Genomic DNA, 18,584 nt, shown 5'->3' on the forward strand with positions numbered 1-18,584 from the left:
CAGCACCCTTTAACGTTCAAGCCAGCCGGCCCTTTACTTATGACACAGGCGCACGCTTGGCACCAGTTTGTTGATGCACGAGCGGCTACTGCGCACACAATTCACAAACACACAAAAAATATTATTTTTTTGGTTTGAACTGGAGTGTACTTTTGGGGTTACAGCACCCTTTAACGGTCATGCCAGCCGGCCCTTTACTTATGACACAGGCGCACGCTTGGCACTACTTTGTTGATGCACGTGCGGCTACTGCGCACACAATTCACAAACACAGAAAATTATTTTTTTATTTGGTTTGGACTGGAGTGTACTTTGGGGGTTACAGCACCCTTTAACGGTCAAGCCAGCCGGCCCTTTACTTATGACACAGGCGCACGCTTGGCACTACTTTGTTGATGCACGTGCGGCTACTGCGCACACAATTCACAAACACAGAAAATAATTTTTTTTTGGTTTGGACTGGAGTGTACTTTGGGGGTTACAGCACCCTTTAACGGTCAAGCCAGCTGGCCCTTTACTTATGACACAGGCGCACGCTTGGCACTACTTTGTTGATGCACGTGCGGCTACTGCGCACACAATTCACAAACACAGAAAATAATTTTTTTTTGGTTTGGACTGGAGTGTACTTTGGGGGTTACAGCACCCTTTAATGGTCAAGCCAACCGGCCCTTTACTTATGACACAGGCGCACACTTGGCACTACTTAGTTGATGCACGTGCGGCTACTGCGCACACAATTCACAAACACAGAAAATATATATTTTTTTGGTTTGGACTGGAATGTACTTTGGGGATTACAGCACCCTTTAATGGTCAAGCCAGCCGGCACTTTACTTATGACACAGGCGCACGCTTGGCACTACTTTGTTGATGCACGTGCGGCTACTGCGCACACAATTCACAAACACAGAAAATATATATTTTTTTGGTTTGGACTGGAGTGTACTTTGGGGGTTACAGCACCCTTTAACGGTCAAGCCAGCCGGCCCTTTACTTATGACACAGGCGCACGCTTGGCACTACTTTGTTGATGCACGTGCAGCTACTGCGCACACAATTCACAAACACAGAAAATAATTTTTTCTTTGGTTTGGACTGGAATGTACTTTGGGGGTTACAGCACCCTTTAATGGTCAAGACAGCCGGCCCTTTACTTATGACACAGGCGCACGCTTGGCACTACTTTGTTGATGCACGTGCGGCTACTGCGCACACAATTCACAAACACAGAAAATAATTTTTTTTTTGGTTTGGACTGGAGTGTACTTTGGGGGTTACAGCACCCTTTAACGGTCAAGCCAGCCAGCCCTTTACTTATGACACAGGCGCACGCTTGGCACTACTTTGTTGATGCATGTTTGGCTACTGCGCACACAATTCACAAACACAGAAAATAATTTTTTCTTTGGTTTGGACTGGAGTGTACTTTGGGGGTTACAGCACCCTTTAACGGTCAAGCCAGCCGGCCCTTTACTTATGACACAGGCGCACGCTTGGCACTACTTTGTTGATGCATGTTTGGCTACTGCGCACACAATTCACAAACACAGAAAATAATTTTTTCTTTGGTTTGGACTGGAGTGTACTTTGGGGGTTGCAGCACTCTTTAACGTTCAAGCCAACCGGCCCTTTACTTATGACACAGGCGCACGCTTCGCACTACTTTGTTGATGCACGTGCGGCTACTGCGCACACAATTCACAAACACAGAAAATAATTTTTTTTTTGGTTTGGACTGGAGTGTACTTTGGGGGTTACAGCACCCTTTAACGGTCAAGCAAGCCGGCCCTTTACTTATGACACAGGCGCACGCTTGGCACTACTTTGTTGATGCATGTGTGGCTACTGCGCACACAATTCACAAACACAGAAAATATTTTTTTTTTTGGTTTGGACTGGAGTGTACTTTGGGGGTTACAGCACTCTTTAACGTTCAAGCCAGCCGGCCCTTTACTTATGACACAGGCGCACGCTTCGCACTACTTTGTTGATGCACGTGCGGCTACTGCGCACACAATTCACAAACACACAAAAAATATTATTTTTTTAGCACTTGGGGGGAGCACCCCTGATGGACAGAGCACCCCCTGGACAACACTACAGCACCCCTTTAGGACTGGGACACTGCACAGGACTTTGGAGTGGACACAGCCCCTATTGGGAACTGACTGCACAACACAGTCCAGCCAGCCCCTATGGACTTTGAAGTAGTGGACACAGCCCCTATTAACAACAGCAGCACAGCACAACACAGCCAGCCCCTATGGACTTTGAAGTAGTGGACAACAGCAGCACAGCGCAGCACAGCATAGCACAACACTACTCTGCACTACACTACACTACACAGCCCAGCCAGCCCTAACTCCCACCCTCCCTCTTCACTGTCCACAGCCGAGTGAGAAAATGGCGCCGACGTGGGTACCTTATATAGGTTCCAAAACCCGCGAGACTCGGAAGGCGGGATGATGACGTTTTGCCTCGATTTCAGATCCGAGTCAGGCGGGAAAAGTCGAGCCTGACTCGGATCTGCCTCGGATCGGGGGGGCTCGGGGGGGTTCGGATTTCAGAAATCCGAACCCGCTCACCCCTAGTTATTACCCACAGTAATTTACTGCGGGTAATTGAATTCCCTCCTTAGTGTAAAGGAGGAGCAGGAAGCAGCTGATGCCTGGAGCCAGGGAACTCATGGGAATGAACTGAGTTGTTCCGGCAATGAGTTGGTCTGTGGAGCTAGTTTAAATAGGATGCTCTCAGTGTCAATTAGATAATCAGATCATGTGAGTGCAGCTTTTGGAACCCGGTTGGACTGAGAATCAAATGAGAGAGGGCCTGATTCAGACCTGGATGCTATTTGCGGCCGCTCGCTTTCAAAAAGGGGCCGGATATTTAAATTGAGCGCTCGCTCTTTGCGGTGTGAGGGCGCCTCTATGTCTGTGCGAGCATCCGCTAAATGTGCTTGCTATTTTTTCAAGACGCCCATTTGCCGTTAGCAAATCACGTCATCTCCTGTTTTTATTAGATTAATCGGGAACATCGAACGGCATCTGAACTGGTCGAAGCACTTGAGGTAGGAATTACTTCCCGTAATCACTGCGAGCAGTTCAGGCTAAAAGACAACCAAGTGACGTGATCGATGACGCTCCTTTACTAATTATGCACTCCCATTAAATGCCGTTTTGACCGTTGGGCACGCCTGCGTTCGCACAACCACTCCCCCATTTTCAAGCACCTTCCCCTGTTACCACCCACAAACGGCACATTCTATCACTCAAAATAGCAGCCCCTCTGTGTTTTACGAGCGCATGATTTCCGACCGCAATGACTGGTTTGCGCACTCGCATTGCGAACCATACGCATGCGCAGTTGTGTGACCATCGCTCAGAGCAAGCATGCGGACGCTTATGAGCGGGTCTGAATCAGGCCCAGAATCCAACATTGCCGTGCCCATGCAGCTAGACTGTTTGTTTACAATTGAGATGCAGTGTTTCAGGGTTGCCATTAGAGATGAGTGGGTTAAGATTTCAGAGATCCGAACCTACCCGAACTTAGGGGATACGTGTCAGATCTGAGACGGCTGGGGTTTCCCGTTTGACTCGGATCTCAAAACGAGGCAAAACATCATCATCCCGTTGTCAGATTGTCGCGGGTTTTGGATTGTATAAAAGGTCCCACGATCGCCGCTATTTTCATTCCAGCTGTGGAGAGTGAAGAGGGAGGGAGCTGGGAGCTGTGCTGCTTTGCTGTGCATACAGTTGTGTTGTCACTCAGGGGCTGGCTGCTTTTAATGTCCATAGGGGCTGGCTGTTGTTCAAATAGGGGCTGGCTGGCTGTATTGAGTTGTCCTGTCCATAGGGGCTGGCTGGCTGTTGTCCATTATCTATTTTATCTAAATAGGGGCTGGCTGTTGTCCATTATCTATTTTATCTAAATAGGGACTGGCTGTTGTCCATTAACTATATTATCTAAATAGGGGCTGGCTGTTGTCCTGTCCATAGGGGCTGGCTGGCTGCTCTGATGTGTTGTCCAGGGGGTGCTCTGTCCATCAGGGGTGCTCTTCACCCCCAGTGTGAAAAAATTAAAAATATATATTTTTATTTCATATGGTAGGTGTGCATGGGTGCTGCCTGAGTCATGTATCAAGGGCTGCTGCCTCGTTCAGGGGGGCTTCCCCCCACCAGTGTGAAAAAAGTGAAAACATTTTTTTTTGTGTGTGTGCGCCTGTTAGCCACTCTTATCAGCAACAAATGTGCACAGGTGTGCTGCCTGTGTCATTTATCAAAGAGCTGCTGCCTAATTCAGGGGTCCTCTCCCCTTCCCAAGTTCCCCCCAAAAATTCAAATAAAAAGAAGTTTTTCCCTGTGTGTGCGTGTTAACAATCTGCACTTATCCGCAATGTAGCTGCACTAGGGGTGTTGCCTGTATCATTTATCAAAAGGCTGCTGCCTAATTCAGGGGTCCTCTCCCCCACCAAGTGCCCCCCAAAAATGTATTCAATCAATCAATCTGTTTTTTTTGTGTGTGTCAGGGGTGCTGCCTGTGTCATTTATCAAGAGGCTGGTGCCTCGTTCGGTTGCTCTCCCTCCCAAGTGCCCCCCAAAAATTAATTAAAACAATCAATCTGGTTTTTTTTGTGTGTGCCAGGGGTGCTTCCTGTGTCATTTATCAAGAGGGTGGTGCCTCTTTCGGGAGCTCTCCCTCCCAAGTGCCCCCAAAAATTTAATTCAATCAATCAATGTGTTTTTTTCCCTACCCCTCTACCTGACTTTCAGTGAGTCAGAGGGGCAACTCCATGCAACCATATTCCAGAGTGCAGCTGCTCCTCCTGTAGCCCAAGTCAGAAGATGTGTAGGTGGTGTGGTGATGATATGGACTAAAATAGAGCTCACATCCACTAAAGTGGACAATGAATCCCCAATCTAACAGGGAGCACAGCTGTAATTTAATTTTAAACACAATACAGGATGGGATGATGATATAGGCTTGGGTGATTCTTCACACAATATTAATCTGTCCCGCTGGAATCCACCATTACAGGTGCCTCTGTAATTTTTGCACGTAATTGATGGTAAAGGTCTTTCTCATAGAATTTGTAGTTCATTTTGATGGACTTCATCTTTTCCACATTTTGGGGAAGTAGTCTAAGTCCAATCACTGACAAGGTTCCCGGCTGTGCTGAAAACTCTTTCTGAGTACACACTGGAAGGTGGGCAGCTCAAGTAAAGCAAAGGCAGTTTTTTTGTGTAAGGGCATTCAAGGGGTATATTTATTTACTAAAGTTTCTAAATATGAAAAGTGTTCATACTGCCCATAGCAACAAATCAGATCCTGTCTATCATTTTTTAGAATGCAATAGAGAAATTATAACTACAATCTGATTGGTTACTATGGGCAACATGAACACTTTTAATTTTTAGAAACTTTATTAGTTATTTACATATATCTCTTTCTCTGCAGATCTGTGTCTATTGGGAAGAAAAAACAATGTCTTCATCCCTTCTGAGATGAAAATCCACTGCCACCAAGCAGGCATGGCACTCAAGAATTCCCAAGAAAGACACAACGTAAGACTTAAACCTTAAATCTGAAATGTTGCATTTAATGCTCTGTTCCGCTTGTTCACATATCTGATATGGTTAAGTGGACAGTGGGAACAATGGCAGTTTGAAGGCCACTAACTAACTCTATTTTATTTAATGTCCCTGTACATGTTGGGAAATGCTTTTAAAGAAGGTTTGCAAAGGATTATTTAAGTCAATTGTTTGTGGAAAGCACTCTTCCTGGTCCTCTTCTGGGATGAAAATCCACTCCTAGCCACAGAAGGCCTTAAATCAGGGGTAGCCAACCTCGGTCCTTGAGAGCTACTAACAATTCAAGTTTTCAAGACCACCTAGAAAGTGCACAGGTGTATTCATTACTCACCAACACATTTAATTATTTTTTAAAATCCTGATTCTGTGAGGAGACCAGGAAAATATGCACTGTTGGTAGCGCTCGAGGACAAGGTTGGCTACCCCTGCCTTAAATCATAGATCTTATGCTTGTCCACATAACTGTGCTGGTTAAGTGGCACTTTGAGGCCACTAACTAACTATGTTTTTTTTAATGTCCCTGTACAGTTTGGGAAATGCTTTTTTATGTGGAAAGCACTAGGAGAAGTCTTCCTGGTCCCCTTTTGGGATGAGAAAATCCACTCCCAGCAGTAGCAGGCATGGTGCTCAAGGATTCTTCTAGGGCAAGGACTGATGTGAATGTGTCAAATATTTTTTTGTAAATGCCTCCTCCTCTTCTCCCTCATAAACTTTCTTCGGAATCAACAAATGAAATTAAATTTACTACCAATCAACCCTTCCTGTCCCTGCCCTGCCTTCAACTACTCCAACTCCCTCAGGCCTCTCTTGAATAATAAAAACACTTGTTTCCTGATGTACCATGTTGGAAGTTGAACTGCCATGTGTTTGTGCTGCTTCCCACTGCTGCCGCTTAACTCAGTCAGCCAGCTAGCTTGGTACAATTTTTGGGCATAACTGGATGAAAACAATATAGTGAGCTGTGAGGTGGTCAAAATTGACTGGAAACGAGTGGAAATAAATGTTATTGAGGTTAATAATACTGTAGGAACAAAAACAGGCCAATTTTATGTGATTCTAGCTATTTGTATGATTTTTAAGAAAAAATCCAGATCCAAAACCAAAACCGAAAAACAAAAGACGGAGGTGAGGTTTTGGCAAAACCAATCCAGATCCAAAACCATGGGAGATCCAGATCCAAAACACGGGGGTCAGCGCACATCTCTAGTTGCCATGGATGACCCTGAGGTGGCACCGCTGGACATGATAAGTCGAGCTAAGACCCAATGGGTGACACTACTGTAGTATACCATATTATTAACTTTACCCATGTAAATATTTATTGTAGAGTATTATTAAAATGTATAACTTTGACAATTAATACCATTGATTTATATTGTTATATAGCATAATTGGGAGAATATATTACACCAACTCATCCATAGATATATAAAATAAATACAATATTACATTTTCCATAGCATAAATTGTCACAGTCTGTAACCAAAGTACAGGACAGTTTCTTCCTTTTCTGCTCTTCCATCTCCTTTAACCTTCTGTCACTGGTACATATCAAAGGATGTAATGTTCTCTGTAGGGTTCTTTTGCACTTTAGAATAATTTTACATAAATTGTCTCACAACTATGATAAAATAATGGGAAACCTTATTATAAAGTATCTAAATTAAGCACATTTCAAATTTTGTCATACTAAGTGCTCCGTTTTTATGCTGTCACTCAACTATAATAAAAGAAGTTAGATACACTTGCTGGATGCGTGGGGTAAAATGGTGATGCAAGAGGTTTAAGAAACAGATAAGAGTATGAAAAACTAACTAGATAAATTTAGATTTCCCGTGTTATAGGGCTTTTATGTTTTTTTTTTACCACCATATTAATTTTTTTTCTAAGATTGCCAAAGATTTAAAAATCATTATTTATTTAAATCAATATTTAGATATGACCTTAATTCATCAGCTATACTGAATATTTTGTACAAAATGAAGCAGCTCCAGTTACTGATTGTGTTTTTGGTTACACACATGGGTTTAAAAAATAAATAAATGTATTTGTTTGTTCATAATAATATTAGGAATGGGCACAATTTCTAAGTCTTCAGAAATGGATTTAATAAGATCCAAATTTTATTAAATGTAGAAAAGGGGAAATTTACCATGTGTTGTTTGTGTTAAACTGCTGGCTTCTGGTGGTTTTACCAGCCAGGGCGCATCTAGGTGTGTGCAAGCGGTGCTGACTCCCAGGATGCAGGTCCCCAGGGGCAATATAGTTGCTGCCCCACGGCATCTGCATTTGACTTGTAGGGTGCCTAGACCGGCAGTCAGCAGCTAGTAGAATTGCTGCAAAGCCACTCGCAGCAGCCACTCGACCTCCTGCCAACAGGATCCGCGGCCAGGTGACAGATGATGGTTGTTCAGTGTGCTGAATTTGCAGATATATCTTTTAAGTTTGTAACGGTATTGTGATAAAGAAGAACTAAATTAGTAAATCAATCACATCCTAAACTACCCTTACTAGTTAATCCAGAGAGACGTTTGTACAGGAAGGTGACTCAACTAACCCTATCTATTACTGTACAGTCCATCCACTCAAGTTGTAGCAGTTTAAGGGTTAACTCTCTGAAGGAAGGAGAGACATAAATTTACATGGAAAAGTAATACAGCTACTTTCACTACTTGTGTTACGGAGCCACACTATCTAAAGAGCATTGGCTTTACTTATATCCTAAAAGAAAGGCCAATGTCAGTGAGCCTATTACAAACAGTTCTGCAGTCAACAAGTTATGCAGCAACCATCATCACCAAATTTAAAATGTGCACCAACGATGGCCTGTCTTCTTTACCCTAGTAAGAAATAGGGTGATGTGTGTCAGATCCAGTAAAACTATTACTCATAAGAGATGATCTTAAGTGAATATTTACTTATATAACCTTATATTTTTAAAACCGTAAAGGTACATTTTTATGTGGTATTATATGTATTCCTGTTTATGCACTAAGTTAATATGTTGGAGAAAGCATTCCTAAACAGGGTAGTTCTATATTAACTGTCTATGGTGACCATTTCCAAACTAAATAAGTTTTGTGTAACCATTGTACTTTTATTGTGGCTGGAAAGAAACATCTTCACCTCTCTGCTATGTAAGAAAACAAAGTTAGGAAGTCAAATGAAGATCCCTATATACCATAAGGCTTCACCTTAGCGCAGAAAGGTACGTGATTTAGGACATTTACTACATTGCCTATTGTGGGTTATTACATATACGCATGCATACTGTATGTATAACTTCAGATATTGTGCATTAAAAAAAATTCACTAGTGCCCACTGCAATGCTGTGGTGTTTTCAGGGACAAATAAGGATGTTGGGGATGGCCTAGTGCTTCAGAAGCACTAGGAATGCCCCCAGTGGAGTAACTAGGGGGGGGTCTGGCAGGGTGCATGCCCTGGGCGCTGTGGGACCTGCGGCGCGGGGGGGCACCACCAGCCACGGTCCGGCCCGCCCTAGTTAGCTACCAGTGTAGCGCCGACTGCAATGAGTGCAGTCAGCGCTACACATTTACACAGGACCGGCGCTAGGCTTCCAGCACCAGTCCTGTGCTGCACGCCTGAGCCCGTTCCCTCCTCCTGAGCGCTTGCCCAATAGCGCCAGGAGGCGGGCTCAGGCTGTGCATAACACACGCATCGTCGCCAGCGCTGGCGGCGATGTGTGTGTTAAACAGCAGCCAATGAGAGTCAGATAGACTCTCATTGACTGCTGCAGCACCCACTGCAAGACCCGGACTTCCGTCTGGCTCCTGCAGTGGGTAATAGGACAGACGTCATGACGTCATGACGTCTGTCCCATTATGCTGAGCGCGTCTGTCCCAAATCAACAAAGGTTGACAAACTTACAAATCATATATTATTATACTTTATATGGCACCAACCACATGGGTTCTGCAGTGCCTTACAAAGTACATAAACAGAAAGAAGCAGTATGAACAAAACAAGGAAAAAAGAGACTTACAGTATAAAACAGAACATTAACTACAAGGTTTATAAACGATGGTATAAGCGATGGAAGGAAAAGCACAAGAGGGCCCTGCTCGTAGGAGATTACAATCTAAAGGATTCTACTCTAATACACAGACAATATTGAAACACTGATGGAAGGACTGGATTTGTATATTACGAAAACAAAAATATGACTTCTATTGCTACAGTAAAGACTTACCATCTTCTTACAAACAGGTACCAAAAATGGCACAGTGGATATAATTACACAGGTACAACCGCTAAAAAAACCAAACGAGAATAGTGTACAAAATCGACATTTGGAGTCATCTAGTAGATAAAAAATACACTCCTGATAATATGGGAAGGACTTTTGAATACCTCCTAGGTCTTTTTTTATTTGCTTGCAGTACCTGTTTAAATTTGATTTATTTTACTCTCTACTATTAATTGATAATAAATATTAATGTTTTCTATAAAATCTTACATTCCTATTAAATAATGGGCTAGCATAACATTTTATTAAATTTTCACATATTTAGACAAATTGCTATTGTGCAAAACTGCATGCAATACATCTATGTATGTAATTAAATATAATATGCACATTTCTATTGCAATTAACCGATAAGCATGCGTAGTGTATTAATAAGGGGTGTTCAGGGCCCAAGCCTTGAGGAAGATCAGAGTACTGATCGAAACGCGTTGGCGGTATTGGTGTTGAACAGCTATCCTGACCAGACCAGAGGAGGACGGTGCCATTTCCATCGAAGATTTGGGTGCATTACTGCGGGCAGTGAGATCACTCTTATACGCACAAAAAACCACTGTATTCTGGTAGGAAGCCATCTTCACCTTTTGTGGATATTTCAGCTGTGAAGCATTGTTGTATTTTTAAAGTTATTTGGAACTCCTTCATTTGGATATATCCAATTAAAACACTTTTATTTTTTTGGAAATTTTGTCTCTTTGGTTTTTAAATGTGCTTTTTTTTCCATTTTAATATGGACATATGGAGAGCATATACCTGAATGGACTATATATGTATTAATTTGGGGTAGATCATATACACCCCTATATGTGAATTATTGTGTACTCAAGTGAATTCTTATACATCTGCACTAGATTGTTTTCTATGTTTTATGTTCCCACATATTCATCAACATTGGAACATACATCCCACACCTATCATATAAAGTGTCCATTATAAAAAGGATTTGAGGTCCCAAGATCAGGACTTCATATTGAAGATAAGTAAATTCTATATCTTGGGTGAGCGCAGAGTGGTATTCTCCGGATTTTTGTTTGTGTTAATGTAATTTTGGTGAGGATAACACCAAGGAGATTTACCCTTTAGCAGCCTTTGTAGCGCAATTGTTGGCAGATATCACCTTCTACATTCTATTAATAAGGGGTGTTCAGGGCCCAAAATTCATATGACACACAGCAATTTTCCAAGTCATGACACACAGTAATGCCCCCAACTCATGACACAGTAATTTCCCCAATTGCTAATATATACCTCACATATGTGCCCCAAATTCATATGACACACAGAAATGCTTAAATTTGAAATATTCTACACAGCAGTGTCCCCAATGAAATCTGCATATTTATCATTAAAAAAATACAAGTATTAAGATTGTATTAAAACACGTTTAATACAATTCTATTCCTTGTTATACAAAGTCCCTACTTTATATATAAAGTGCCACACAGTGCCCCGGTTTATATTATTCCATAGTACCGCCAGTTTATATTATGCCTGATACCCACTGCACCAAAGTCACATATGCCACACTGTAGCCTCATTTTATATTATGCCTCATAGTACCATAGTTTATATTATATATACCACACATTGTCACAAATTCCTCACTGTGCCCTGTCTATATTTTGTCACCTGGGGCACTCCAGACTTTTTTGGCAAGCTCCTGCAGCTTGCCATTCTCCTCACTTGTTAAGCTTCACTTCACACTATGAATGTAAGGCTCCTGTATGGCCAGTGTGTGTCTGGGGCTTGGCGATTGTGTTGCGGCACATGTGCGCACTAGTGGCAGCACGCCGGTTGAAAATCCCTTGCCTGAGGGGTGTGCGCATCCCACATGCACCCCAGTGATTTAACTGTAAATTTCATGCAAAACTAAGTGTAGGGCAATTCAATACAGTAGAACTTTTGCACACTACCATATATTTAAAGTTGCACATACCTTGTTACTTCAAATATACATAAATATATGTAGTCACATTTATATATATGCAAATGTGGCATTTTTTTTAACTATTTTTCGAACACAGGTTACCACATGCTTTCGAAGGATATATAGTTAGAGAACACAGAGTAGTTGGACTAATTAACTTTAGATAGGAAGCAGGGAACTGTTAAGCTGGGTACACATTAGACGATTTCTCGGACAATATGCCCCCGATTCCGACATGTCGTCAAAATCGTCTAGTGTGTACCCACTTTGTCGGCTGTTGAGCCGCATTGTCAGGGCATCCCTACATCAACTTGATGATGCGGCCGACGACCCCATGCTGTGAGATGCAGCAGGACTAGGAGGGCACCCGGGCACTGCTACACACTCGGTGCTGAGGAGGAGGTGTTGCTGCTGTGTGTGACAACACTACACGCGTCTCTACTTCCGATTGGCTGCTGGTCGTCATGTGACAGCTCCTTCCGCCCCTAGTGGGAGCAATATCACTGTGCAGCTTGTGTGAGTGAGGACTAGGAGGGCGCCTGAGTACTGCCACACACACGACACTGAGGAGGAGGTGTTGCTGCTGTGTGTGACAATGCGCTGCTGCTCCTCCAGGGCACAGAGGTATGCTACACACGTCTTCTACTCTGGCTGCTGGTCGTCCTGAGAGGTAGCTCAGCTCACAAGCTTGGCAGGATTTGCAGTGTCCTAGGCCAGTTCCAACCTTGGTCCCAGGAGGAAAAAAAACAAAAAACATAGAGGACCTCATTCAGAGTCGGTCGTTGCAGCCGCACGGTCGTATGCCACCGATGTTCGCTAAACTGCGCATGCGTAAAGTTCGCAATGCGTGTGCGTAAACTAGCTGCTACGATCCAAAATTTCTCTCTCCTTGACCAGGTCGGTAGTTTGAGTGACAGGATGAGGCGTTTGTGGGTGGTAACAGGGGAAGGTGCTTGAAAATAGGGGAGTGGAGATCCGAACGCAGGCGTGCCTAATTATGCGAACGGCATTTTATGGGAGTGCATAATTAACAAAGTAGTGTCATGGGTGGTTTGTACACTGACCTGATCGTAGTGCTTAAGAGAGGGTATGGTCAACCTTAAGCTCCACGACCAGTTCCGATGGTTCCCGATGGTCTCGATTAATCCTTATATGGCCGTAGATGACATGTAATGCGTACGAGAATGGGGCATATTTTTTGTCTTATGGCTGCATCCTCCCCTTGGTCGGCCAGCTAACGATCCGATCTTAAGGAAGCAACTTGCGAGTGCATCATTTGCATATCTGGCCCCTTTTCCCTTACGACTGTGCGGCCGCAACGAACGACTCTGTATGAGGTCCAGAGTAGCTGGCGTTGCTCCAGTGCAGGGATTTAAATGTGTCCTGGGCAATATGGGAAGAGATCTGGATCACCTATCCTCCCCAGTTAAAGGTTCTCTCCCGGCATCTTTAAAACATATATTTTACAGTACAAGGAACCAAAGGCACTGATCCAAATACAACCACAGACAATACCTAGAAGAACAAACATTACAAAATATGTACATGTCACGTCTGAGACTGGAGAAGAGGACGTGGTGGGCCTAAGTTGGGGAAAGAAGCGGAGATGAGGGGCCTGGATGTACGTTCTCCTCATCCACAGGTCTTGAGAGTTGGCGAGACCTGGGCAAAGGTGCGGAGTCTAACCAACAGGATGGTGTTCGCCAGTGACCCCCCCAATTGGGATATGGGCTTAGCTGCACCCCGTGAGCAGGTCACGGTCCTTTGACCAGGTACCCAAGCCCTGCAGGGATAGAGACACTACACCTGTGGCCCAGCAAGGATATGCCTGCTTAGGCACCAAACAGTCCCTTAAAACACTGTATAGAAAACACCTTGACACGAGGATCAAATGTCAATAAGGATTTCAAGTGGGAAGCAACTCACGGTTACTTCAGATGTCACCAGAGATAGAAGGCACACGGGTAGAGGTGGTATACGTTGTAGCACAGATGTTCACTGGAGACGTAAGGCACACAGGTGGGGATGGTAACACTGCTGCACGGGTATTCACCAGAGACGTATAGGCACACAGGTAACAGTGGTAACGCTGCTGCACGGGTATTCACCAGAGATGTATAGGCACACAGGTAAAGGTGGTAACACTGCTGCACGGGTATTCACCAGAGATGTATAGGCACACAGGTAAAGATGGTAACGCTGCTGCACGGGTATTCACCAGAGATGTATAGGCACACAGGTAAAGGTGGTAACACTGCTGCACGGGTATTCACCAGAGATGTATAGGCACACAGGTAAAGGTGGTAACACTGCTGCTGTACGGGTGAATAGGAACCTGGATCGGGAACTCACTAAAGCACGCTAGGAGACAACCGTTGTTCAGGCAATTTCCCATAACCTGTGGAACAGTTTTATACCCAGGGGAACCCTTAGACAGGTGCACAGCATCAGCTGAAAACGAGCCTATCAGGGAGAAGGGTCCAGTCACATGGGCCGACTGTCATGGCGGCGCCCATGTCTGGATTTGCGATGCCGGACACCAGCCCTCCAAGAAGCGACAGCATGCGGGGAGAATACTCAGCTTCTCCCCCGCCGTCGTGCAGGCCGACCGACCACCCAGGATGAGAGGGGAAGCCGGCGGTGTGGTAAGCAGGCGCCGATCCCCGGCTGAGCCCTGACAGTACCCCCTCCTTTAAGGGTGGGCACTGAACACCCATCAGGCTTATCTGGAAATCTCCTATGAAAACTCTGGATTAGTCGCGGAGCGTGTACATCAGATGCTCTGATCCAGGCCCTTTCCTCGGGGCCGTAGCCCTTCCAATCGATGAGGTATTGAAGGGTGTTGAATCTGTGCCGGGAATCCAAGATCTTCTCCACCTCAAATTCAGTGCCTTGTAATGTCTTGACTTGAGGCAATTTAGGGGAACAATTCTGAAAACGATTGAGACCAAGGGGTCGTAAGAGAGAAACGTGAAAAGTATTTGAAATCTTCATTTGAGGAGGAAGTTCCAATTTATAAGCTACCAGACTGATTATCTTAAGGATACGATATGGACCAATAAAACGTGGAGCGAGTTTCATGGACGGGACTCTTAAGTGAATATTTTTGGAAAAAAAACAGACCCTGTCCCCGACTCTAAACAGTGGAACCGCCAAACGTCTCCTGTCTGCAAATTTCTTGTAATTCCTAGAAGATTGCTTTAGAGATAGGTGAATTTTATTCCATAAAACTGAAAAGGATTGAATCTCTTGATTCACAGCCGGAACATCTATAGATGGAAGCCTCTGGAAATCTGGAACTCGTGGATGTCTACCAAAAACCGTAAAAAATGGAGTGGATTTAGAGGAAGAATGGAATTTAAAATTATGAGAAAACTCTGCCCATGACAGGAGGTCCACCCAATCATCCTGGGAAGATGACACAAAGAGCCTAATGAAGGTCTCTAGCTCTTGATTGACCCTTTCCGTTTGACCATTCGACTGTGGGTGGTAGGCTGAGGAAAAGTTCAGTTTGATTCCACAGGTATTACACAGGGCTCTCCAGAATTTGGCTGTAAACTGAACACCTCGATCAGAGACTATTTCCCTGGGGAGACCGTGTAATCTAAAGATGTCTCGAATAAAAAATTTTGCTAATTGAGGATCAGAAGGAAGGCCAACGAGCGGGATAAAATGTGCCATTTTAGAAAAGCGATCCACGACCACCCATACCATGTTATGCCCCTTGCACCAAGGTAATTCAGAAATAAAATCCATTGAGATGTGGGTCCATGGAGCAGTTGGGATAGACAAGGGATGAAGAGGACCAACCATCTGTCTACGCAGAGTTTTATGTTGGGCGCATTTGATACAGGAGCGGACAAACTACGTGACATCCTTCTTCATGGTCGGCCACCAGTAAGATCGAAGTAAGAACTGGTAGGTCTTGGTGATTCCAGTGTGACCTGCGAACAAGGATGCATGAGCCCAAACCAGCAATTCTTTAAGTAAATTAGGCGGTACAAAAATGTTCCCAGGTGGCAAGGACACTACTTGAGTAGGAGCAAATACAATTGGGTCAAAAATGGAACGAACTTGAGAACACTCCTCCTCCTCCAAGTTAGTCATAAAGGAACGAGATAATGCATCGGCCTTCTTGTTCAACACACCAGGACGAAACTGGAGTTTTAAATCAAACCTAGAAAAAAAAAGTGACCATCGTGCCTGCCTGGCATTCAACCGGTGTGCAGTTTGCAGATAGATCAGATTCGTATGGTCTGTAATAATAGTGACAGGAAATTTGGCCCCTTCCAGAAGATACCGCCATTCCTCTAAGGCTAGGCGCATGGCTAGAAGTTCTTGGTCGCCTATAATATAATTCCTCTCAGCAGGGGAAAATTTACGGGAGAAAAATCCACAGGGATGCATCTTCCCATCTTCAGCAGACTGAGATAATACCGCGCCTACTCCAACGGAGGATGCGTCCACCTCCACAATGAATGGTTTGTCTATTTGAGGCTGACAGAGAATGGGAGCTCGAGAAAAGGCACCTTTTAGGTTTTGAAAGGCTTGTACTGCTGGAACAGACCATTTAGAAGGATTGGCTCCTTTCCTTGTGAGGGAGGCAATGGGTGCTACCAGTGTAGAAAAGTGTGGAATAAACCTCCTATAATAGTTTGCGAATCCTAGGAAACGCTGAGTACCTTTTAAAGAAGTAGGCAGGGGCCATTCAGAGATTGCGTTTAGTTTATCAGGATCCATCTGGAGACTCCCCCCTGAGATAATATGGCCTAAAAAAGGTACTGAAGTTTGGTTAAACATACATTTGGAAAGTTTCCCAAAGAGGTGATGAGTGCGAAGGTGGAACAATACCTCCCGTACATGAAGACAATGGCTCTGTAAATCTCTGGAAAAGATTAAAATGTCATCGAGATAAATCGCAACAAATTTATGAAGAATATCCCAGAAGATCTCGTTGACGTAACCTTGAAAAATAGCTGGTGCATTACAAAGACCGAAGGGCATTACGAGGTACTCAAAGTGTCCGTCTCTGGTATTGAACGCGGTCTTCCACTCGTCCCCGGTTTTAATTCGAATCAGATTATACGCACCACGTAGATCCAGCTTTGTGAAAACCTGAGCCCCTTGAACCCTGTCAAAAAGTTCTGAAATTAAAGGTAGAGGGTACCGATTCTTTATGGTGATTTGATTTAGTCCTCGATAGTCTATACAGGGGCGGAGTCCACCATCCTTTTTCCCTACAAAAAAGAAACCTGCCCCTGCCGGAGAAGAAGAAGGCCGAATGAATCCTTTAGCAAGGTTTTCCTTAATGTATTCTTCCATGGCCGCGGTCTCAGGCACGGACAAAGGGTAAATACGGCCATGTGGAGGACTTTTTCCGGGAAGCAAATCGATGGCACAATCCCAAGGTCGATGCGGAGGAAGTTTATCTGCGGCTTGTTCACAAAATACATCAGCAAAGTCTTGATAAGCCTTGGGCAACCCCAGCTGGGGGGAATGTTTAGAAGACTCTGGTCGAAGGGACTTCTTAGCCGGTTGGAAACCGTCGCTTGGTTACATACTGGAACGTCCTTGGTCAAACAATCTTGGAAACACTGTGAACCCCAGGATAGGATTTGCATAGCATCCCAGTCGAAGACAGGATTGTGTTTTCTCAACCAGGGCAACCCCAATACCAGCTCATAGGAGGATTCGGGTAACACAAAAAATTCCAGCATTTCATGATGTAGGCACCCAATTTGAACAGACACAGGATGAGAGAGCGAAGAAATGGGTAGTCCCACCAGAGTTTTTCCATCTAGACCAGACAGTAACAATTTATTTGGTAGGGAAATGACTGGAACACCCAAGGTGTGAATCAATCTCTCTGCAATAAAATTACCAGCGGCTCCAGAATCAATTAAAGCGTGAACCTTTCTTGTCCTGGACTTATGGGAAAGCGACACTACTAAAAGACTCTCAGATAATTGGGATGGCTTGAGAATAACCCCCAACTGAATGCTCCCTACTTCAGTCAGGGTTTCGCATTTCCCGCAAGTAAAGTACAATTTTTCAGAATGTGGTTAGGTGCAGCGCAATAGATACACAATTTATTTTGGAAGCGTCTATTGCGCTCTGCCGGGGTGAGTTTGGTTCTGTTGACCTGCATCGGTTCCTCTTCACTAGCTAGGGTGGGTATAGGCGGACTAACAGCAGAAGAACGGACTGGTAGACGTTCACCTCTTCCCCTACTAGCCCATCTTTCCCGGTGGCGAAGGTCAATTTTGATACAGAGAGAGATAACGTCAGTGAAAGATTCTGGCAAATCTCTGGAGGCAAGCTCATCTTTCATCCTCTCAGAGACTCCATGAAGGAAGGACGCTTTAAGAGCTTCCTCGTTCCATTTTAATTCTGATGCCAGGGTCTGAAATTGAACTACATACTGCCCCACGGACCGTGTGCCCTGACGCACTCGGAGAAGGTCAGAAGATGCAGATGCAGAGCGGCCTGGCTCGTCCAAAATTTTCTTAAATGCGGAAACGAATTCCTCGTAGGTAGATACGATGGGGTCGGCCCGTTCCCATAAAGGGGAGACCCAGTCTAATGCTGCTCCTGTTAATAATGAAATCACATATGCTACTTTTGCCCGAGACGTGGGAAAGTTCTGGGGAAGACATTTGAATTGGATTTCACATTGGTTGATGAACCCGCAGCACCGCCTGGGATCGCCATCAAACCTTTCTGGAGTGGCAAGCTGTAGTCGGGGTTTGGGAATAGGAACCACTGGTGGAGGGACTGATGGAGAAGGTACAGGGACCGCAG

At 44.5% G+C, this 18,584-nt stretch overlaps 1 long non-coding RNA gene across 1 annotated transcript in view; it reads left to right on the plus strand.

The window, feature by feature from the left end:
- The window catches only part of LOC148473830 (uncharacterized), a 38,710-nt gene extending 31,229 nt beyond the window's left edge, over positions 1–7,481 (plus strand). Inside the window, exons 3-4 of the long non-coding RNA XR_015872946.1 lie at positions 5,458–5,564; positions 6,120–7,481. This is a non-coding gene — a long non-coding RNA (uncharacterized LOC148473830). The remainder of the gene's footprint in view (positions 1–5,457; positions 5,565–6,119) is intronic.
- The last annotated feature ends 11,103 nt before the right edge of the window (positions 7,482–18,584 follow it).

The sequence above is a fragment of the Taudactylus pleione genome, unplaced genomic scaffold, assembly GCF_031769625.1.
Source record: "Taudactylus pleione unplaced genomic scaffold, aTauple2 ptg000909l, whole genome shotgun sequence".
Lineage (NCBI taxonomy): Eukaryota > Metazoa > Chordata > Amphibia > Anura > Myobatrachidae > Taudactylus > Taudactylus pleione.